Here is a 23,578-nt window from a genome sequence, read left to right on the forward strand (position 1 = left end):
CCCACCCTCCCCGCCCGGGACTGAGAATTTGAGACTGAATCACTGACTGTCTCCCAGAGGTCTGACTGGTCCTCTGGGACAAGAGTGAGCCCCTGGGGTCAGGAAACGGACCACCTCTTTCTCTCCTACAAATGCAGAGTTCACTTCTTGCCTTTCCTCAGCCAGGAAACAGGAACCAGAGCGCCTAACTTCCAAGGATGATAGAAGGAAATGAGGTAATGTGCGAACCCCATGAACACACTCCATGGCAGCAAGATGAACAGACACCCCTGAGAACCTGTGGGTCGGAGCGCTGTTACCTCTACAAGCAACGGATGGCCGTGGCCAAGTCACTTGGCCTTCCTGCACTAGTTTCCTATAAAAAGTGGGGATCGCTGTTGTCCTGCCTGCTCCTCGCGGGCGTGGAGGATTACGTGACAGGACGGGCCGTGTTCTGTAAACCGGGAAAGCCTGGTAATCTGGAAGCAAGGAGGGCTGAGTATGGGCATGCGCTGGGTGTCTTAACAGACCCAGGTAAAGAGACTGGGGGGTAACGGATGGGCTGGCTGTCCCGGCCCAACATTTCAAAATCATTCTGCCCACCGAAAAGCAACCCTCTCCATAATTACAGATTCTGCCAACCATCCTGTCGTGTGTTCCAAGCAGCCCCCAACATCACAAATTTGGTCTTCCCACTTCCCAGGTGTGAGCCCCACTGAGACAGAGGAGAGACCAGCCTGCCTCTGCCTAGCCCCCACCCCAGTATTATCTGGGTGAGGGCCACCTGGGGGAGTATGCCAGGCTATCCATTAGCTGCACTGTTTGTTTGTGGTTGGTGGTTCTGTGAAAATGCAACTTTTCAAGATTTACAGCCAACAATCATTCCTCAGAAGCAGGAGCAGAAAAGTTCAAAACAGGAAAAAAAAAAAAAAAAAACCTGAAACAAGGTAAACAGGCACCTACGTCTGCTTCAGGTTCTTTCAGAGACCAGCTTTACATTTAACTCTTTACTCCTTCAGGAACTTATTTTGATACAGAATATAGATTTTACTCCTCAGGCAGCTGCCTCGGTACAATTTCACCCCACTCATTCGAAATCAGGAGGCAAAATTCTTACAAAGGCTTGGGTCTGTTTCTGCATTTTAATTCTGTCCTACATCTTTTTTAAAAATATTTTTTGTTTACTTTTATTTTTAGAGAAAGAGAGGGGCGGGGGGCAGAAAGAGAGGGAGACACAGAATCCAAAGCAGGCTCCAGGCTCTGAGCTGTCAGCAGAGACAGAGCCCGACATGGGGCTCGAACCCACGAACAACAGGATCATGACCTGAGCTGAAGTCGGATGCTCAACCAACTGAGCCACCCAGCGCCCCAATTCTGTCCTACATCTTTAACACTTCATTGTAATCACTGGGAGTTTCAGGGTGTATTTTACTTTTTCCTTCAATTCTTCAATGTAAGTTTTCTGGCTTATTTTCACCTAGCTATCCCTCCAAACACAGATCATTTATAAAAGTCACCCTCCTACCAAACCAAAAAAGTTCATATGGGGTGTCTGGGTAGCAACTTCAACTCAGGTCATGATCTCGCAGTTCGTGAGTTCGAGCCCCGCATCAGGCTCTCTGCTGTCAGCACAGAGCCCACTTCAGATCCTCTGTCTCCCTCTCTCCTTGCCCCTCTCCTGCTCTCTCTCTCCCTCTGAAAAATAAAACACTTAAAAAAAAAAAAGTTCATATATGTACACATGCACACAAATACACAAATCTACACATATATATACACGTACAAATCTGGAGAAGAAATGACCTGTTCCTCAGAGGCACCCTCCCAGGACACGGTCTTTCTCCAATTACTCGCATCTTGGTACAAGTCCAGCAGTTAACCAGGTGGGGACGGAGGGGGGGTGGGGTGCACAATGACAATAATCAGCAGGCAGGTGGGAGTAGGTGACACACTGGGAAAAACCAAAAACCCTGCCTTGCTAAAGCCAACTAAACGTTTTATTCAACAAATGTAGCACCGTCTTGTTTGTAGGATGAGGCCAGGAATAACAAAGTTCCTAACTGGCAAGTGCTTGGTGGTGCGCATGGCAGGAGCCATTGGGCCCGATGCTAGAGACCGGCTGGGTGCTTTTCCCCCCCCTCCCCGTCTCTCCCTGAACCCCCAGGTGGCCTCTGAGGTAGACACAAGCACCCCAGAGACACAAATATCTGCATGGAAAGAAAGCAGGCTCGGGACAACCCTCTCCCATCCGTCCTTCTCGGTCCAGACCTACTCTTCTCCAGCTTTCAGCCCAGAACAAGGCTTCGCTTTTACAGAAAGATCTGGAAAGCCTCACCAACTTGATTTCTTTAAATTAGCATTTATCATTTAGTGCCCAACACTTGCTTATTATAGCACACGGCCAAGGAAAAAGAAAATGAGCCACCATTTTTTGCGGAAGAATGTCAAGAGCACTTCCCGCTCTCATTACACAGCCAAAGAAAACACAAGTTTTTAATGAGTCTAATATTATATAGAGGTATCATCATTTAACCAATTTCATTAACAAGCATTACACTGGGGTTTGCTACCTTGGTAGTTACAAAATGGGATCCCTGGTATTCTGCCTTATTTTTTTGGATCACTATCTTTTGAAATGGTCCGTAGATCTACTTTTATGGTAAAATGTTCACCTTCTTTGCTTTCTGTATATTAGGTTTTTCCTTAATGATACAGAAGAGCTTTTTTTTTTTTTTTTAAAGATATAAGGATATTTTATAATTAAAAAAAAAAAAACACACACAACTTTTTAAAATGAAAATTTGAACCTGGGAGCATGACTTCCAAAGGTTCCCTCACTGGGAGATCTCATTTCCCTACAAAAATCAGAAGTGAGTCAATGGTTCTAGGAACTGGGGGTGGGTGGTCCGTGGTCCTTTGAATGTCAGGGCTGGGATAACCATGGTTCCAGAACATGGATGGTGCAATTCTCTGACATCTGGGTGGAAGACAGATTTTTTGCTCTCTTCCAATGAAAGGAAGGCCATGTGAACAATGATTAAGGTGGCAGGACGCTGAGGAGACAACTTTTATTCAAAGCCTCGTTCAGCAGCAAAACTAAACAAAATAATTAACCTGAATTATGACAGCTATTGCTATCCTTTGATTATGACACAAACACGTGCTCCTAACGGAAAACTTCCAAAAGGGCAGAAAAGCACGAAGCAGCGAGTGAAAAGCAGCAACCTGTGTTAGAGGGCGACCAGGGGGTTAAGAAGTAACGGCTACTCACACAACCCAACCCCAGTGGACCCTTCCTCCCACCCCCACACCTGGCAGCAGGGGCTGTTTTACCCATCTCGAAGATGTGAGGCATACAGCAGGTGTTCAATAAATGATTATGACTTTTATTATTCAAAGACCTGCTCAAACCTGGCCATCTGGAGCCAGGCCTTTCCGGATTGCTAGGAATCGGCCTCTCCCTGTGGTTTCCAGCTTTGAGTTAGAGCTCCATTAAGGCACTCAGCAAAGCGTCTCATGTGAGTTTTCTCTAAAAACACAGAACCCAAACCGAAAGCCCCTGACATTCACGGAGGCCTACAGCTGCCAGGGCTGTGGTGGGTACAGGGGATGGAGCCCTCCCACCGGAGCAGGAGAGTAAAGAGCACTGGATTCTGGAGCCAGAGACCTCCCGGTGGGCTCGGCTCCTTGCCAGGAGCCTCAGTTTCCCCACGTGTCCCATGGAAGGGCTAGACACGACGATCTCCGAGGCCCTTCTTTCAGGCTGTTCTTCCCAGCCTGGTCCACACACCCAGAGGGCAGGGACTGGAAACAGCAGCTCCTGCTGCAGGGGGACAGTTCTCTTTCCAGAGACTTTGAATTTTAACTCCTCTCTGTTCACTACAGAACACTTAAGAGATCAAAGATTAAAAACCACCCAGAAACCTCTTTGTTATCAGAGCCTGCAGATAACAGCCGATGACATTTGAGCTCCCCCCGCCAGGCCCTCCTCACCAACATTTATCCATATATGCATACATACATGGACTAAAAAAAGCAGAATCAAATCAGGCATGCAGTTTGGTAACTCATGCATTTTTTATAAAACTAACTTAAAATTCTTTTCTAAATAGAAAACAGGCCTTGCGCTGGGTGCCGTGGCCCACTCCAGCCAGCTGCCTCCTCTGAGGCTCAGGGGTAGAGTCAACTTGGAAAGCTCAAGGTGCCTTCGGACAAGTGACCGAGGCCCCTCTAGCTCCCCTGCAAAGTAGCGTACTTTTGCTCACGGCCTGGGAGCTTTCCAGGGAGGACTGATCCCACAGCCCTCTCCCCTGAAGAGTAGGGTTTCTTTATGATCCCGTGGTGGTTACACAGCCGCCAGGGCTCGCTCGGGGGTTCACTGCAGCGTCTCAGCCCGCCCATGTGCTCCAGACGCACGCCAGCTGGTCTCACACATGCCATTCTGACTACAGGCATCCCTCACTGTCAAATCTGGTTTCCAATAGTGACCACCTTTGCCAGTGCTGGGCATCCCCAATGCACCTTCAACTAACCCACTCAACAACCCTGGAGTACAAACAGACGTGGCAAGTCCCAGATGTGGTGCTAGGCCCTTTCCTCGCTCTGTTGCAAGAAGTCCCCTGTGGCTCCAGGAACAGCAGGGTCATTGCAGAGGAACCGAGGGACAAGCTCCCAGGAGCCTGCCACCTCTCAGCTCAAAGCATCTTGTGGTAGGTGACAAGCACTCATGCTTCCTTTCCAGAAGCATGGGTCTGGGCAGGGGTGTTCCCTACTAGGTATTATCTTCCGACCGCACCCCGAGAACCCTAGTTATCCTCACTCCACAAACTAGCCTAGGACCATCCCAACCCCCAGCCATTGTTCACTCTTTTTTAAAAATGATCTTCTACACATGAAGCTCCTGGAAAACTGGATAAAAACAAATGCTCGGAATGAACCACGGGACTCCTGCCAGCGTGGCCACGCCTCCTGATTTACAGGGCTGCAAAACGGAACTTTGTTCTGCAAATGCCCTCCCTCCTCGCCCCACCCCAATACTCAGGCGTGTAGCAGCACAGGGCCCACATGCGAAACCACCGAGCACAGCCTTTCTCCACTGAAACTCAACACAGGCCATGTGGCCAAGCACCCAGGATGCCACAGGGTGTGTGGCATGCGGCTGTGTGAACGCGGCCGGGAAACAGAGGTCACTCAGAGGAGTGAAGGCACCCATGCGCTGCCTACGTGAGAAGGGCAAGTGAGAAACGGAGGTCTCTGTGGGATGCTTGTGTCCAGGAGAGGGAGGGATGCCTGAGCGAGTACCATCAAGACAGAGGCTTCAGCAATCTGCACAAAATACTGGAGCGACCTGGGTCCCTCTGGGCTGAGTTTCCTCCAGGGGATGTTAATCTTAGCAGGACAGAAACCAAAGATGTAGATGAGGGAGTACAGACAGTGTCATAACCCAGGCAGAAAGGCTGAGACAGCGAGAAGTGGAGTCAAAAGAGGGAGAAGTCCAGGAAGAGGGCCTCTTCGTCTTATGCACAGACCGGAGAAAAGAATCCGTCCTGGAGGACAGGGGCTTGAAGTCTGCAGCTTGGAGAAAACGCAGAGCTGTTGCTATGTGAAGAGACAGAAGCAGCTGGCATTAAAAATAGGTTCAGATGACACACGGGAGTGAGTGACACAGGATCCCTGCCTCCAAATAGCCAGTGGGCTGTCACGTGGAAGCAGGAGTGGACGTGCTCTCTTGGTGCCGCGGGATGGCTCTGGGCCCAGCAGTAGATGCTCTGAGCTACAAAAAGCTTCTCCAGATCCGAGCATCAGAGTGAGCTGTCTCAGGAAGTGGTGGCCTCTGTTAACTTGGGGTGGCTCACAGTTGGGACACAGCAAGAGTGCACCACGGATCCAAATATGTGGGCTTGATCTCTGCTCTGCCAACTCAGAGCCATGCTGATGGTCTCAACCTCAGTTTCCCCTCTGTGAAAGGGAAGAACCCCATTAACTACCACTGCCCGGTGTGTCCTGGGGATTATTATGACAGAAGAGGCCTGGGGTGAGCGTCTCGGGACCAGGGTTCCCGCTCTGACTGCAAATCACCTGCTGTATGCCTTGGGCAAGCCTTCCTGCCCCTGGCCTCTCTCTGCTCAGCTCCAAATGAGGCGGCTGAGGTCTTGTGGTTTCAACGATACGGTGGGCATCACACCGAGCTCTCAGCAGAGCAAACTGAAAAACAAGGTCATGTGTAGGCAGAAAAAGCCCCAACTTGCCACAGCCAGGCCATCGGGCCCAAGTGAGGGCCGTCCTGACGCCAGCGCTTCTTCCCAAGTCCCCTGGGGGAGGGAGCAAATGCAGGGATGCAGAGAGGGGGGTATGGAAAGAAGCAGTTGCCTTTCATCCTGACCCCAGAGATCAGGAGAGGGGAAGGGTGGGCTTGACTCCTCACATCCCTGCAGAAGAGGTCGTTTCTGTTTACCAGTAAGGAAACGGAGGCGCAGAGAAGCACATTATCATGAGTGGCTCTAACTTTAGTCTCTCTGTCCCTCCACTCCCCAGTCTTGGGTCCAGAAACCCAGAAACTGGGTCTCCCCACCAACCCTGCAATTCCCAGGGAGAGTTCTGTGTGCTCTTTGACGCTTGTGGAAAGAAACAAGAGACAGATCATCACAAACGTGAGGGCAGCATAGTGCGGTTCTCTGCGTTTGGGATCATCCATATGTTCTGCTCTTCTCCCTAAGCAGACGGACTTAACCCTGCTCCTTCCAGCGAACAGGTGACTAGCCTGGCCTTCAGCAAGGGGTGTGGTAGTGGTGCGTGTGTGTGTGTCTGTGCAGGATTGCACGAACTCGCTGAAGACTCTGCTGGATGTGACTGGCAAATTACCCTGAGAAGAGAAGGAGAAACAAGGTAGGTGGGAGCTTAAACAGGTTACGAGTGCTTTACACACGTCAGACGCACTCAGCAAACACTGGCTCCTGGGGCCGTTGGGACGCGCCGTGCCCGCCAGGGCGGCAGATGACAGCGCGCGGCCCTGCCCTCAAGGTCTGGAGGATGAAATGAGCCGCGGTGACAGAGAACTGAGGGGTGTGGGAAGGTGCTCCGGGCGGGCGCTGCGAGGCAGGGATTAGGGGGATCAGGGAGGCTTTATGGAAGAGGTGGCACTCGAGCCAGGGCCTTAAAGGACGGCAGGACTCGAAGATGCGGGTGGTGATACGGGGTGAGAGATTAGTGCTGTCATCTCAAGCCTCCCGGGGAGGCAGGCCTCTGACAGCCTCTCCTTCAGAGTGCAGAGCCTGCCAGGCCTCCACCTTCTCAGAGCTCCATGCCAGCCTGCTTTCTGGGGTGGGGTGGGGTGGGGTGGGGGGGGGAGGGGGGCCTGGGGCTTACTCACTTCCCCTCCTCAACAGGGGGCTCTTCCGCAGGAGGGAAGTCAGCCGCCCACCAGGGCTGAGAAGGCTGCGGCTGCTGGCTGAGCTCACCTGCTGGCTGAGCTTACCGGGCTACGCTGGGCACAGCTTACCAGTTTCTCCCCCGGGGGCCCCCAACAACCCAGTAGGGACTCCAGATGAGGACGTCAAGGGATCTGACCAGGGTCACACAGCTCGGATGGGCAGAACTGGAAGTCAAGCCAGATGTGCTAAAACCAGGGCCTGTTCTCAGCCACATCACAGCTTCTCTGGTCTCCGTTTTGAAGCGGATGCTTCAAGACGGCCCCCCCGGGAACAGAGAGGTCCGGGTTCGAGGCCCAGCCCTTCCACTCTCCAGGAGTCGAGGTACTGGGCACCCTGCTTTACCTTTCAGAGCCCAGTCATCTGTAAAGGAAGGAGCCCTCCATCCTCTGCAGAGGTGTGGGGAACTTTAAACACGACTCTCAGGCAACGGGTTCAGCCTGAGACAGGTGCTCCGCAAACAGAAGCCCCTGAGCCGGAGACACAGCACCAGGCAGACAACAGACATGTTTAGTTTCCATGAGTCCGTGAACGCAGAGCACATGGAAGGAAAGGGAGTCAGGAGTGTCGGGAGACAACGTCTACCACTCAACAGAAGCCACTCTTCTGGAGAGTGGCCTAGCCCTACCCCACGTTAGAAAAATCTGATTTCATTTTTTAAGAACGAAACAAAGGCACGCCAGTCAGAACGTTTCCAAAAGGAGAACTGGCTTCCTTCCCTGTGCTGAGAAGGCCACGGCCACCATCCCACTGGGCCTTGCCCATGCATCCCAGGGAGCACCCAGCTTCTTCTGGGAATTGGATCAAAGGGTACCGTTTGTGTATGAGGTGGAGCCCCACATAATTAATACCTGGTTACACCGTGGAGGCCAGCCAGGGCACCCTCCTCCATGTGCAAACACCTCCCCGGCTGGGCCGCACGGCACAGGGCACGGGTGCCTAGGCGTGTACACGCAAGACAAGGGAGATTAAGGGCTAGAGGTGCCCCCGCAAATGAACAGCACAGAGTGGATCAACAGCACGCTATTTGCACAGCGCCGACTTTCTTCTTAAAGAGAGATGAGCTTCGCGGCCCCAGTTTACACCATTAGCCGTGCCCCACCCCCTCCCCTCCTCCACACACACAGTCTTAAAGGAGCTACTTACAACCGCAAACATGTCATAGTAGGCCAGTGACAGCTCCTTAACAAGAACACTGGCAGTTGCCTCTGCAAGGCGGAAAATTCCCTGGCGTGGACCCACACACACGCTCAGTTCCAATGACAACTTAATCCTGCCAGGACTGAGGTGTGCAGGGAACAAAAAAAAAAAAAAAAATCGCCTGCTTCTAGAAACTTTTAGGTTTAAAAGAAATCATTAAAGGCATGACCCTCAGAACACACCTCTCAGACACGGGAGCCCATACTTTGTTCAGCTGGCACCGAATTTAGTGGGGACAGAGTCACTTGCCCTCGGCTCCTCCTCTGCTGTGACAGGACGACTGTGCAATCTGCAAAGTTCACTGGGGTCCCCTGTATCAAGTCCAGAGAAGCTGACACTTGGCTGGGAAGGGTGTATACAGGAAGGGGCCAGGAGGGAAGCCACTGAGTAGCCCACCACTGTGGTTTGCACGGCTGGCGCACGGGCTCAGAGCTGAGCAGATGCCACCTAAGCCTTTAAAGCATGCACTAATTGCGCTAATTTAGCTAACAGTCTCTGTCCCGTCCCCCACCCCAGTCAACCAGCATCCTCTGCTACTGCTGGAGAGATGCAAGCTGTTGGCTTTAGTGTTATTTTGTCAGCCATTAAACGATTCATTGGAGTCATTAATTGATTTATTACTGCTGCCTGCTCAGAGGGTTTAGCAAATAAAGAATGATGTAGGTCACAACTCAAAGGAAATTGGACCAAACACCACCACGAGAAGCTGGGCACTTAGAGAGTCTGCCACTGTCCACTCAGGCACCCCTCCACACACAGCTGTCGGAGGGGGGACAGCACAGCTGGCTCTCCTGCCTGAAATCCAGGTGCCAGGCTGCCTCCTGCTCAGGCGCTTGGTGATGCCAAAGACGTAGAAGGCCGAGAACCTTGTCCAGAGGGCCCTGGCAGCTGGCTCCCAGAAGCCTGCCAGGCACGATCACCGGCAACTGAGTACAAGGGGGAGAGAATCCTACACTGGCCCCTAACCAGTGGGTGCTGGCTGGCAACGGCTGGGCCTACGTCTCAGCCCTCCAGGGCACAGGGGAAGCCAGGGCTCTACTCCTCTGGAGGTGACATGCTCCAGCCACACTTCCTCCCTCCCTGCAGTGCCCGCAAGACTGAGGGAACAGCAACAGCTGACGGTAACAGGTACCTCCCGATGCCTGGCCCTTCAGGATTATCTCTGACCCTCTCGACAGTTCTAGGAGGTAGGTGGCATTACCGTCCCTGTGCTGGAGGAGAAAACAAGTTCAGAGAGCTGACCTGCTGTACTTACACAGCAGGCCAGGGAGCAGTTCGAATCCTGGGATTCGAACCCAGGTCCACCTGACTTCAAAGTCCACCTTTCCTCCCCTCTACCACACTCTTTGGCTGATACAGCTCAACCTCAACAATGACCTCGACAAAAACTAGCTGGGTGAACAAGAGGCAGGGCAGCCCTGTCTCGGAGCCCCAGGTGTCTCATTTATAAACCGACAAAGTTAAGGTGGGTGAGTCCGGAGGACCCAAAGAGGAGAGGGAAACTGCAGGACTCAGGTCCTTCTACCGCCCCGGCGGTGCCAGCCCGTGAGATGCTGATGGCTCGGCCATGCTGGCAACAGAGGCCACAGGACCCAGCGCCCCCTTTCTGCTGTAGAAAGGTCCTCATGCTGGGAGCCAGCTGTCCCCTGGCTTCCCCTGCCACCCCACCTGCCCCTCAAGCCCCGGCCTAAATGCAGCAGGCCCAGGAAGGCTTCCTAGGACCAGGCCAGGTATCCAGTGGTATGCAATGAATGTTGCTGCACTAGATCAGCCCAGAGAGAAGGAACTCTCATCCTGCCTTGCTCCCAATTCCTGGGGTTGTGAGCAAACATGAGAGAGCAGTGTTGAGGTGAGGAAACTAGAACAGTCATTTTACAGAAATGTTAACACTTCCAACAGGAGGGTTTATAGGGTCACCGGTTCATAGATTCTGTGTGTGTGTCTCTGTCCCTAAAGCAGGAAAGGTAATAGCTCTGATATCCTGTGTCCCCAAGGAACCAAACACAGCCAGTCTGGTTGATTCGAGCTCTGTGATTACAGGAATCAGCCCCTCAAAGCCACATCACATCCCCACCCTGCTCAGTGGCACTGCAGGACAGAGCCCGCCCCAGCAAGCCTTCAGAGGTCCACAGGGGGGACTGTTTACTTTGCTTCAAGAGTGATGCAGAGGGGCCGAAGAGGTAGATCAGGTGTATACCAAGAGCTGACCTGCTTCAGTCCCTGACACAGCCCCAGCCCCCACACCTAGGTCTGTGGCCTGCCGAGGACCAGGGAGTGTTATGGCGCAAGGCAGGGCGGCCTCTTCGGAGCTCCCCCACAAAGACATCTACAGATATTTCTTGGGTGTCTAGCAGGGGTACAAGACAGGGCTTTCTTGCTAGTATCGCCCCACCCAGAGCATCCCAGAACACGAATCCTTTGGGATCCTAGTGGGGAAACCTGCTAATGGGGTGGGGCCAGGAGCCTGGCCTGGAAGGACCAGTGATGACCTAACTGGTCAAAAGCTTCTGGGGGATAGGGAGAGTTTATCTACTGAGAACTCTGACCCAAACGTGGCTTCTGAAACAGACCCAGGATTTCCCATAGAGGTGGTCCGTCCCCTACTCCATACGGCATTGAAGCACAAAGGAAGGTCTTTATAGAGACGTTCATCCGGGTCCAACAAATGAGATGCTTTTAGTCCCATGGAGAAAGAATAACCTATTATTACATGCACATGTTTAGTACTCCAGCTAACAAGAGCCTTCCTTTCACCCATGTTTACTTGATGAACATGCCCAAGCATCCTCTACACAGGCCGGTCCACCCCTCTGGAACACTCCTCTGCGCTCTCTCCGTGGGTGATACCTCTTCGTCCTCTATGTGTTCTTCATCACAGCACTTGTCACATTGGACTGTTAATTCCTTATTCAAGGAACCAGCTGTCTTCCCAGGGACAGGGGCAGGAAGGGTGTACATAGCACAGAGAAGGTGCTGGCTCAGTAAATATTTTTTGGATGGATAAAGTCCTTGCAGAAATCCTGCTTTTCAAGAATAGTCACCATGTCTACAAGTAAAATTCTAGGACTAGCTAACTCAGTCACGTACTTCCATACAACTATTCTGTCCCCTCTAAACAACAACGTAACAACACATACACCGCCACCACCACCACCACCACCACCACCACCACCACCACCACCACCACACCCAGGCTAGTTTTAGGACACACTGTTCCCTCTGGCTGTAAAACCCAAGCTTTGGGTATTCAGAAAACCTGGGTGCTAGTGTTGCTTGGTCCTTGCTGGCAAACGACTTGGGCAGGCCACTTCTCATAGAGGTACTGGTCAGGTCAGTAAAATGGAATCGTCTTTATACCTCTCCCTCCCAAGACAGCTATGAATTAGCTAAAGCTAACATCTGGGCAAAGCACTGGTAGTTGTGGGGCAATGACAGAGAGCAGGGTTGCCTCAGGGAGCTAAATTCCCATCGCGTTCCTACTTTGGAAGAAGTGGAGACTGGGCCCAGTAGGCTGGGTGCAGTGAGTGGATTCGAGTAGTCTTAATGAGTTGCTAAGATCTGGCTGCTTCTATCAGCCCTCTCAGCCCAGCCTCCCTTGCACCTCCAAAGCAAAGCCTGTTGGTTATTCTCAGATAGGCTAGATGCCCTGGTCCTCCACCTCACTGAAGACACATGTCTGCTCCACTGACCAAGAAGCCACTTTTTCCACAGGCTTCCTGACAGGGTTGAGAGAACCTGCCTTTGGAGCTTAGGGACAGCAAAGGTGGGAAGAGCCCCTCCTGGGCCTAGTCCGGAGACCAAGGAGGACAGCAAGGCAGAGGTCCCAACCTGAGACATCGTTCTCCGTGTCCCACAGACAGGAATCCTCTGCCAATCTGAGGATGCCCGTCGCAGCCGAACCCTCCAAACCACAGGTTTCTAAAAGACACAGTTCGGTTCCTGCCATCAGAGACGAGCCACAGAGCAAGCCCTGAGCTCACTCAGGAGGAATGCGTCCTCCTCCTCCCTGATTCAGTCCCTCACTTAACATGAAATGAGAACTTGAGAAGGGCAGAGAGGAGAACGAGGGCAGACGCCAGGCTCTCCGAGCCCACAGGGACCTCTGGTTGTACCCCTGTTCTGCTCCCTCCCTGTGCTTACCATGCCCTGGGAATGGCTCCAGCCGCTTACCAACCAGATCTCAGGTCCTCCACTCCTAGGGACACTTTCTCTCCCAGACAAGCTCCCTATCACCTTCCATTTATCTACCTATAGGTAGAGTAGGTTCACGAGCTAGAACTCAATATTGGAAGATACCAGTTTCCACCTGCAACTGTCTCGCAAGGCATCCAATGGAACGTTCAATGACAATGAACTCCTAACCAAGGACTGCTGTGGTAAAGTACAGAGAGCAGTGGCATGAGGGCTCCAGCTCCCCAGCTCCCCGGCTCACTCAGAGCAGCAGGCACTTCCCCCTGACTCAAGAAGCTCCCTCAATACAAGACAATACGTCTGCTGGGGTTGGCATGAGACTTACAGCAAATAAGGAGATAATAAAGGGCCATGATCTCATGTTAGTCCCCCTCTCTTCCCCCCACTCCAACCTCCCTCTTTTCTTGTGCCCAAGCTTCAGCCTCTCTGGTCCCCAGCCTTTGCACAGACCATCCCCTCCACCCAGAATGCCCACAACTCCCTGCCACCATGTCAGTCCCTCCACCTGCCCCTTGGGCCACCCTGGGCACTGGGCAGGATTTTTTCTGTCTTCCAAGCCCACGTGAAACTCTACCTGTGACTCTTCCAGTATCTTCTACATGGCCTTATCGTAAGGACAAAAGCTATCTCCCTTCAGGACTGTTGGTTCCAAAGAACAGAATCCACATATTTACTATGCCTAATAATCAATAACTATCGCACGACTGAGGACTATGAAAGAGCTTTTTGGACAAAGCTAGGCCTTGGCTCTTCTGGGTAATTTCTTTCTTATTTTTCTCCTTTATAAAGATGAAACTTTAAAGAACAGAACAAACTTTCATAAACCCAAATATCAAAAAGGACAAAGAGGGGCCTTATCTTCCAGTGTTTCTCTGTTTTTCTCCTCAAGCAATCACTGCAGGAGAGAAACATGGAAACCTTGAAGAAGGCTTGAATTTGAATCTTGGTTCTATCCTACCTTGAAACTCGTGAGTCACAGAGACATGGCAAAACTATCTTCAATGGATGACCACGCACCCCTCTCTGCTGCAAATGTGTCTAAAGCTGTCTGTTTTTCTTCTATTTTGTCTAATTTCATTTAAGTCCCTGGCCTGGGTCTTCTCCACTGAAGATAGAAGTTTTTAATTAGATTTGGGTAATCCACAGGGCTTCAGAAACTTTGAGTCTAGAACCTCAGAAGAGGAGGAGATCCTGCGGTCCCTCTGTTGTAGATGCGGCCTCCAGCTCACAGACCTGGGTCAAGGGCAGGAATCGGTCTGGGACCTGGGTCTCCCAAGACGGCTGTACCTTGGCAGTCTCATGTGGAAAAGTAGGATAATAAGCCTTGCTTCACAGAGTCTGCGAAAGTGAAGTTTCCGCTGCCTCCCCTAGAACTCCACCTGGCCTGTATCTTTCAGCTACGCAGTAAGTAACTGTTGAATGGATACTCCTAAACCCTCCGCTCTGCCTTTTCTCCACTCTCCACGGAGGAAGGCCTCGCCCAGAGGGACCAGCCGGCAGTCCTCACCTGTAGAGCCTCAGAGCGGTCCCAATCCCATCCCCTGACACTTGCCGACCCAAGTGTCCCAGGAAAGGGAACTGACACTTGCCAGCCTGTGTGTCCCAGCAAAGGGAACAAGCCACCATTGGAGGTAGGCATGGGGAAGGCCAATCCTCCCAACAACCTGGAGATGCTAACCCCACTCCTGTGCTTCACACCTGACCCTTTTGCCAGTGAAGATCACGATGGTGAAGTGTCTTCACAAGGTCACGATTCTTCCTGGCTGGGTCCAGTCATCACAGACCTACACTCCCCCACCCGAGCGCGCCCCAGTGGGAACCAGACAGAAGACCTCAGTCATGGCAAGAAGAGACGCTAACCCTGCAACCAGCCCCTCAGGTTCTGGCACCTGCGTGAGGTGGGTCTCTTCGACCTTAACTTGACCATCTATACGACGAGAAGTTGCCACTGCCAGCCTGGCCTACCTCACGCAAAATGTGAAGCACAAATGAAGAAACAAACGCAAAACCTGGTGTGACCAGAAAGGCAACAGCACCCCTGCTCCCAGACAATCAAAGCGGTGGGAAGAAAGGAGGAAGCTACAGTAACAAAGGGCTTGTACTAGGAGTCAGGCCCCGGCTCCGAGTCCCTTCCCCTCACCTATAAAAACAAAGGGGACAAATTCCACTCCTGGTCCCCAAACCTGGCTGCACATCAAAAGCCTCTGGGGGCTCTGCAACCACCCAGCTGCCCACCCTCCCTCCAGGCAGCAGGCATCCAGCTTTCAGGAGCTCCTGGATCAGATGTTCCAGCAGATTCCTCCAGGGCTCTGCCTCTGCCCTGACCAGGGTAAATAGACCCCAGGTCCAGCGATGACTAGACAGATGGGCAGGCCTCTTCTGCCCCTCACCCTCCCCAGCCAGGCTCCCAGGAGGCCTGCAGGAAGCTTCCGGATGCAGGTCGGGGCTTAGACAGCCGCCCAAACAGGTACAGGCCCAGATGTAATTGGCCTCTCGGTTAAGCTTTCTAATCTCATTAAAGCTGCCCACATCATGCAGACCACAGCTCTGCATTTAATAACAGAAGAGCACTGCCCTGCCCACGGTAAGCTGATTAGGTCTGGGGAGACCCGAGAGGACCACTCCGGACCAAGGCCCCTGGCCCGAGACGGACAGAGTGCAGAGTGCAGGACTCACAGCTGCCTCCCCTCCCATTCACAATGGGAAGAGAGGGCTGGTTTGGGGTCCAAGCAGCTATGCTCTGTGCCTTTGGAAGAGAAGATCTGTCCTGCCACCCACCCTTTCCCCCAGCCCTTTGAGAGAAGGTACCGAAAGTCCTTCCTTGACAAGTGTGTGAGGAGGGCTGAGGCAGTAGCCAGCTCCTGGACACTGGCCCCGACAACGCCATGGTCAACGTGTACAAACATCCCTGTGCAAATATACGTCATCCACTTCTGGATCATCTCCTCTATCTAAATACACACCAAGAAAATAACTTGGCAGTATAAGAAATTCTGCCATGGCTCCAAAGTAGCAAAAACAAACTCTCCCTCCCTCTCTCCTTCTCTGCTCTGCTCAAGGTGCCACGCTGGGTCAAGGACAGGCATGGAGACACGCACATCGGCAACAACCACCCAGAATATGCTGGGGGTTTAATCCCACTGAAAGCGGTTGATTATTAATATTTAATAGGGAAGATAACATTTTAGAAGGGAAGGGACTCTGTGCAGGTTCCAAGCCAGGCTAGAACAGATACCCTGTCCAAGGGAGATGTTGGGGGACACGCCCAGCCAAGTACAAATACACACCCATCCCCACCCCCTTTGGGACTCGCTTTAAGACACTGGCATTTTCCACTCCACCTGCCAAGAATGAAGCCACCCTGCCCCGTGTGATCCTCAACCCCCTGGAAACAAAGGCGGCAGTCACGGGGGTGGGCTAGCGCACCTCAGGCATTGGTCCGGTGTCTCCCCCGCCCCCTGCCTTTTCACCAAAGGGGGAACAAAGGCCCACAGTAGGAGACAGACATGCCCAGAACCTGGCCAGGGTGCCTCTTATTCCACCACGCTTTCATTCTTTGGATAATCTGGATAGAGGTGGCTTTTTTTTTTTTTTAAATGCCCTCAGCAAATCTAAGCTGCTTACAATCACCCCTAAACCCACCCTCTAGGGCACGAGGGCAGCATATTATTAGGAAAATGTCTGACGGTCAAGGACGTGTGGGCAACCCTCCAATCATGCCAGCTCTCATGGGCCAGGCCGACTTCTCAGCTGCCATACAATGCCCCAGTCCCATCCACCCCACTCTCCATCTAGACTCGGTCCAAGGGCCTGGAGCACTTGCTCTAGCCCTCCTCTCGTCCCTACTCCTCTCCCCAAACTGACCTAACCAGCCACTGACAAGCTCAGTGGCCTGGTGGCTACCGGCTGCACACCAGCTTGGCTGGGCAGGCCCTTCTCAGTTCCAACTCCACCCACATACGCTTCCAAGGGCTTACAGACTCTTCTTTTCCCTGCAATGCTCTCTTCACACTTCCCTTTCAGTCACCAATTTCTACGCCTTTTTTCATTGTGGGATCCACAGAAAATATCACTGCATCCAGGAAGCCCTCTGGGTAGAGCCCTCTCTTGGGACCCAGCAACGGGGTTGGGTCCCTTGCAGCATCGGAAGCATCTGCTTATGCCTATGTCCCTCTTTCCCACTAAACTGTGAGATCCCAGAAGGCAAACTCCCAGAAGACACCTGGCCCAGCTCAGCTAAGGGTCCAGCGCACCAAAGGCATTTCCAGGCCCACACAATTTGCAAAAGAAGTTTCAAGTCTCAGAACCAATACCAGAGACATCATTCAATCCAATCCCAGTTGCTGTTATTGTTTTTATTTTTAAATAAAAACAACAACAACAACAAAGGCCCAGGAAGGATGAGAGTGTTAGTATCACATAGCTCATCAGCAGTGCCAAACTGGTGGCTAGCCCGCGTCTTCACAAACTCCTCCAAAAGCCTCACAGGAAGACCCAACTCAAGAGAGTGCTATTGGGACCGAACATCCAAGAAAGAGGGGCATTCGAAAGGTCTAGAGGCAGCCCCGGAGGCACTGGCTTGGGGGCTCAGGAGCCCAGCATAAGGAAATACACATGCCAACCTGGAAACCCCAAGTGGAGACTATGGGCTAGAACTATCCTGAGCAGGTGCTCGACAAGGACAAGAGGAAGGACCAAGGACGGCACCTGGCACGTGGAGGCACTCAACAAACATTTGCTGTTGCACAATTAACGGCACAAACGACCAATTATAAACCAATGCAATGCACAGCATCGCACAGGCCTGCACAGGGCTCCAGGATCTCAAAGAAAGGAAGGATTATTTTCTGCCAGAGGGTGGGGCAGTCTGGGACAGCTTCACAGAGCAGTGACATCTGATCAGACGCCATCTGTTATTTTTCTCTAATTGTTCCACATGTGTGAAATTTTGATTCTAGGCTAGAATGTGGCCTCTTAAGAGGCTGAGGCTGTGGCTGCTCTCCCTGCCTTCCCCAACCCTTCTCTCCAAAGCATCGACAGTGGGGCTCCTCGTAGACACTGAGGAATGCCAACAGGAGTGAAAAGCCACACCCTTCTATTCCAAAGAGGAGGTAAAAGTAATGCTGGCTTCCCACAAGTCTGCTTTACCTACAGAAGCTCCCTGAAGCCCATGAAGAAAGACAGCAGTGCCCAGGGGCACTCCCAACATCCCAAATGTCCTGTGCCTCTGGTGTGGCATTAAGAGATGGGCACTCAGGCTCTGTTGAACATGTCCTGGGTCCAACGGGTGGCACCGAGTCTCTTCCACACCTCACCTGCTTCCCCCTCTCAACAACCCTGCGAGATAGGAATCAATACCCTCACTGGACACACTGGGAAAACTGAGGCTTGGAGACAGGTCATGGGGCCAGGTCAGTGGCAGGCTCACGTGGGTCTTTGACCACATCACACTGCCCGTAATATTACTTCGCCACCAACAGTTTCCTGCAACAGAGGCATCACCAAGGCCATTTGGAAGGAATGAGTTAGTGCTGGTCCAGACCTCCCGCCTGCAAGAAACACCACCACCAGCACACCAACTTTGGTCTTCCAGCACCAATTAACCTACCGAAGGGGCACAACTGTACCACGTGGGGTCACTCACACAGACCACACCACACCCCGGTTTCTACAGCTGCACCCCATCTTCTCACTTTCCCGAGGCCTCGACGCCCCACCCTACCCCCAGCCACATCCGAGTTTCCATAGAGGCCCAGAAGAATGCAAACTCCAATGATTCCCTTTCTTGTTTGGATAATGGCCACTTCACAATTCTCCCTCCCACACCAGGACCCTCGCTGCTCCTGTGAGCAGGCGTTCAGGCCAGGGAGAGAGAACAAACGGGAGGGGATGAAAAACACACACAACAGTAAGCTGCAACCCAAACAGAACTAATCCATTCAGAGCCCAAAGAGGCTGAGCAGATGGGAAGCCGGCATTCCCCCGCCCGCCACCACCCTGGGTTCCGGGGCCTTCACCACAGTGTTATAATTATAAAGGGTGACCCAGCCACATGCTCTCGGGGCCGCCCCTGCTCCCAGGCACCCGCGGGCACCGCCTTCATCTGGTTTGTGTTTAGAGCCCTTCCTGAGCCTCCCCCAAATCATATGTGCAAGGGCAGGAGCACAAACGTGCCAGCCTTGGGACACGCTTCCAGGGGAAGGAGGAAGGTGCCAACTTCACCCAGTCCCCTCTCTGCACTCTGGGCGGGAGGGGCAAAACACCCTCAGAAGGGCTCCCACCCCCCTTCTTCCCAGCCCAGTGTCCCCCACTCTCGCTGAGCACCTACCCATGTGCACAACGACATTGTCCTTCGTGTGTTCCCTTCCACCCAGTAAACAAGAGGACAGAAACGACGGGTGTCGCTCACTGTAACACCCCCACTGCTTAACACAGGGCAAGGCTGTGCAAGACATATTCAAAGATTTGCCGAATGGGGGCACCTGGGTTGTTCGGGCGGTTAAACGTCCAACTTCGGCTCAGGTCATGATCTCACGGTTTGTGAGCTCAAGCCCCGCATTGGGCTCTGTGCTGACAGCACCCACGTCGGATTCCGTGTCTCCCTCTCTCCCTGCCCCTCCCCCACTCATGCTCTATCTCTGCCTCTCTCAAAAATAAAAATTTTTTTAAATTAAAAAAAAAAAAGATTTGCTGAATGAATGTAAATCACAACTCCAATTAATTCTACGGATATTTTTATTCCTTTATAGTTGTCCCTTTCTCTAAACCTGCAGCACTCTGAGGGCAGAAATCCTGTCTTGTTCATTACCTCCCCAATGACTGGCACTTCGGGGGGTGCTCAATAAATACATACTTGTTGTGTTGGGGCACCTGGGTGGCTCAGTCGGCTAAGCTTCCAACTTTGGCTCAGGTCATGATCTCACGGTTTGTGAGTTCGAGCCTGGCATCGGGTTCTCTGCTGTCAGCGTGCAGCCCGCTTTGGATCCTCTGTCTCCCTCTCTCTCTCTGCCCCTTCCCCACTCATGCACGCATGTGCGCGCATTCTCTCTCTCTCTCAAAAAATAAATAAACATTAAAAAAATAAATATACAAATACTTCCTATGCAAAGGAATGACCATTCATCACTTTGAGAACACTGAAGACCCACCAATGGAGGGAGTTTAAATATCATGGTGTCACCCTGCTCATTTGTAAAAGGAGAGGGAGTGCCTTGTTTGTGGCCAGTGTGCCAGATGCAGGACTCGAATCTGGGTCCTGAGGCCCCGCCTGCCATGGCAGGGAAGGACAAAAGGCACCGAGGATGTGCCTGCTGCTCTGAAGAAGCGGGGGATCTGGCGGGGCAGACAAGATAGACACGTGAAACAATTAGTGAACAAGATAACCGCCAGCCTGACGGTATTATACCCGGATATAATAAAGTACACGCTGTACGACACAATTAGAGACAAGAGTGAAGCACACGGCACTAATTACACAGGACAAAGAGTGAGCAAACGGGAGCCGCCAGGGCGCTGGAGTTGTCACAGAGGACTCTGGAGACCAAGGAACCCAAGGTGAGTTTGGGGTGGGGCGCCTCCGCCAGGAAGCCTCTCCAGATGACCACTCCCTCCTCAGTGCTCTTGCTAGCTCCTGCCCTGAGCCAGCCGATCCCTCTGTCACTCACGGCCCTCGTTCAAGCGGTCTGCTATCGATCACCTGGATGGTCAGCCTAGGGGGCAGGGGGCAGGTCCTGGCACCGAGCCAGCCCCTGGTCATCAGTCAGCGTTCGTTATTTCAACATGCACCGTCACCAGTACTATGTGCTCGGGACTGACCTGAGCCTCTGCGAACATCAGCTCGTTCAAGCCTTCCAACAATGCGGTGAGGTAAGGGCGCATATGCTTCTGCAGATCATAAGCTCAGTAAGGGGAAGTCACCCTCCTGGGCCACAGTGCCAATAAATGGCAGAGTCAAGAGACAACCTAAAACGGGTCCACTGCTCGACAAATCTCATGCTCCTAATCTCCACACCCACGCGGTCCAGCACAGAAACCCCAGCTCCAAGGGGGCTACTGAGTCCTTCGAGATGTGGGCAGTTCAAACTGAGATGTTAAAATACAGACCAGATCCCAAAGACTTGGTATGAAGAGTATGTAAAATAACTCATCCATCATTTCTACACTGATTACATCTGAAAAGGATAGTGTTTGGGGCATATTCATTTACGAGGAAATAGAATAGACTAATGAAATGAATTTCATCCATTTCACTTTTTTTATGTGACTGTGTGAGACCGTAGGAGGACAGGGGTGTCTAACATTCTGTCCGCAGAGGCCAGCACTGCCTCTGTGACGTATGTGAATGAACAATGAGCAGGACGCAGACAAGAGGATGGGAGAACGGCCCAGGCGACATTTCAGGTGAGAACAAGCATGGGGCCAGGGGGTAGGGGGTGCAGTAGCCCTGAGCCCTGCAGACAGGATGGATGGGGTGAGGTCTGCCTAGAACCAGGGGAGGGCTTGGTCAGGTACACTGGCCCCAAATGACAGAAGACATGGGGAGCAGGCCAGGACTCTGACCTGGGGGTTTTGGTAAACACAGGTGGCCAAGCTATTTACCATGCAGAGAAGAGAGTGGGTACAGTGACTAAGTGGGACTAGTGGCCTAGAACCAGTCACCTACCCAGGTGCCTTGCAGAACACAGCAGCCAAGTCCTCAATTTCCTGCATTACAGAGCACTGGGATGGGTCCCCAACCCCCCCCCCCCCCCCCGCCCCGGGGCCAGGAAACACCCGTGCCAACTTGGCACCCAGTGAACTGTGGGCACAGGGTTAGTCTCACATGGGGGCACTGAGGAGGCCTTTCAGGGGATGAGGCGCTGCTCGGGGAAGTAAGGCTGAATGGGGGTTTGGGAAGTAGGGGCAGGCAAAGGACATAGCAGGTGGAATGCTGGAATAACAGATCATTCTAGGAAGAAGGTCCGGTGCGTGCAAAAGCCGTACGCACAGGGGGCAGCCAGAGGCAGAAGCAGAAGAGCAGAATCTAGAGGGGGCGCTGGAGCTAGATCCGAGGATCTTCTGCTGATAAGGAATATCAGCAGATACTCTTAGCTCTCTTTTGCTGAGATGACCCGTGGTGCGCCTTGGCAGGTGCTGAGAAGGCGATCCCAGAAAAACCCGGTAACATCCCCCATCGCCACCACCACCACCACCGAGGGGCGAGGATGCAGGGGACCAATGCCTCCCTTACTGGAGCACTGTCGCTCCAACACACGCGGCTGACATTTACCGTGACGGGAGGAAAGCCAGGCAGAGACCAGCGCAGAGTGCATCTGGAGGGAGTGTCTCTCTGCCTCTCAAAAATAAAATAAATGTAAAAAAATTTAAAAAATAAAAAAATAAAGGGTGACGATTCCAATGCCTACAAACGTTAAATAACAAACGTATTTCCATCTCTGTTAATGCCCCCCCTCTCCTTCTCGATCCCTCTGAGGGATCCCATGAAGAGTATGGCTAGGGGTAACAAATCCTAGCTCGGACATCTGTACGCTGAGAGCCTCCAGGCCGCTTGTTAACTGAGTAAGAGGGGAACCACTGTCTTATTCCCCAGGGTCCTTGTGAGAAACCAAGAGATTCAATAGATGTGAATTACCCAGCACAGACCCAGGCCCTTCCCTTCCCTTCCCACTGTCACCAGTCCCCAAATACCCTCATTCCATGGTCCATGAGTACACAGTACCTGCCTAGCACAGTGGGCAGCACATGATAGGGGTTCAATAAATACTACATTTTCTATTATCAGATGTCAGAGCTGAGGAACAGCAAATTAGATCCAGTTAGGAGAGCAGAAAGTTACCTCAGCAAGCAATCACAGGGCCAGGGAACGTTTTTAAAAATGGAAGAAAGCTTCAAGCTGGAGGTCACTGCCTTCCTTTGCCAGGCTCGGTAATTCAGAGCCATGGCAAAGCCCCAAGATACTCAAGTCTGGATCTTCTTTTTTTTTTTTTTTTTTTTTTTAATGTTTATTTATTTTTGAGAGCGAGCAAGAGAGAGCATGAGTGGGGAAGGAGCAGAGAGAGAGGGAGACCCAGAATTTGAAGCAGGCTCCAGGCTCTGGGCTATAAGCACAGAGTCTGACATGGGGCTTGAACTCACAAACCGTGAGATCATGACCTGAGCTGAAGTCAGACACTTAACCGACCGAGCCACCCAGGCACCCCAGTCTGGATCTTCTTGTGAATGATGCACCACAAACAGAAGGAAGCTCTCAGCTGGGCATGGGGCTGGAAGAGTCACTACTATTTGCCTCTCTCTCTGGCAGACTTTTCTGCCCCCTCCCAGTTTTGTCCCCAGCCCGGGCACCCTGACCTGCTAGCTATTCCTCCACCTCTCCCCCTCTTCCACCAAGATACACTCCCACTCGTCGTCGTTTGTGCAAAATCTTCGAGGCCCCAGGGCCTCCTTCCTCAGTAGCCCTTCCCAGAACCCCCCTACCTGACCAGGTACCCCCCACCCCCACCCCTGCTCCCACTCTGTCCCCAACTCCTGGCACCCTTCTATCCAGGCTGGCAGCTCCTGGGCTTCTTTCTTACCCCTCCCTCCTAGACTAGAAGCACCCCAGGACAGAACGCGCACAGAATCCACGGGGCCTTCAGAGTGGAGATCACACGCTTGCCAGGGGAAAGAGTGGGAGGGCTACGATTAACGCACACCTTGGGGCGATAAGCCTCAGGCCGGTGTCAGCCATGTGTCACAGAGCGCATCCACCGGAGGACAGGGGAAATGCTACAAGTCCAAACAGG

The 23,578-nt window shown here is 52.5% G+C and overlaps 1 protein-coding gene across 6 annotated transcripts in view; it reads right to left on the bottom strand.

Annotated features, from left to right (window-relative positions):
* The window catches only part of SSBP3 (single stranded DNA binding protein 3), a 166,116-nt gene that overhangs the window by 49,293 nt on the left and 93,245 nt on the right, over nt 1-23,578 (bottom strand). The gene's annotated exons all lie outside the window — the stretch shown is intronic.

This window comes from Puma concolor, chromosome C1 (genome assembly GCF_028749965.1).
Source record: "Puma concolor isolate L17-30 chromosome C1, mPumCon1.1.hap2, whole genome shotgun sequence".
Lineage (NCBI taxonomy): Eukaryota > Metazoa > Chordata > Mammalia > Carnivora > Felidae > Puma > Puma concolor.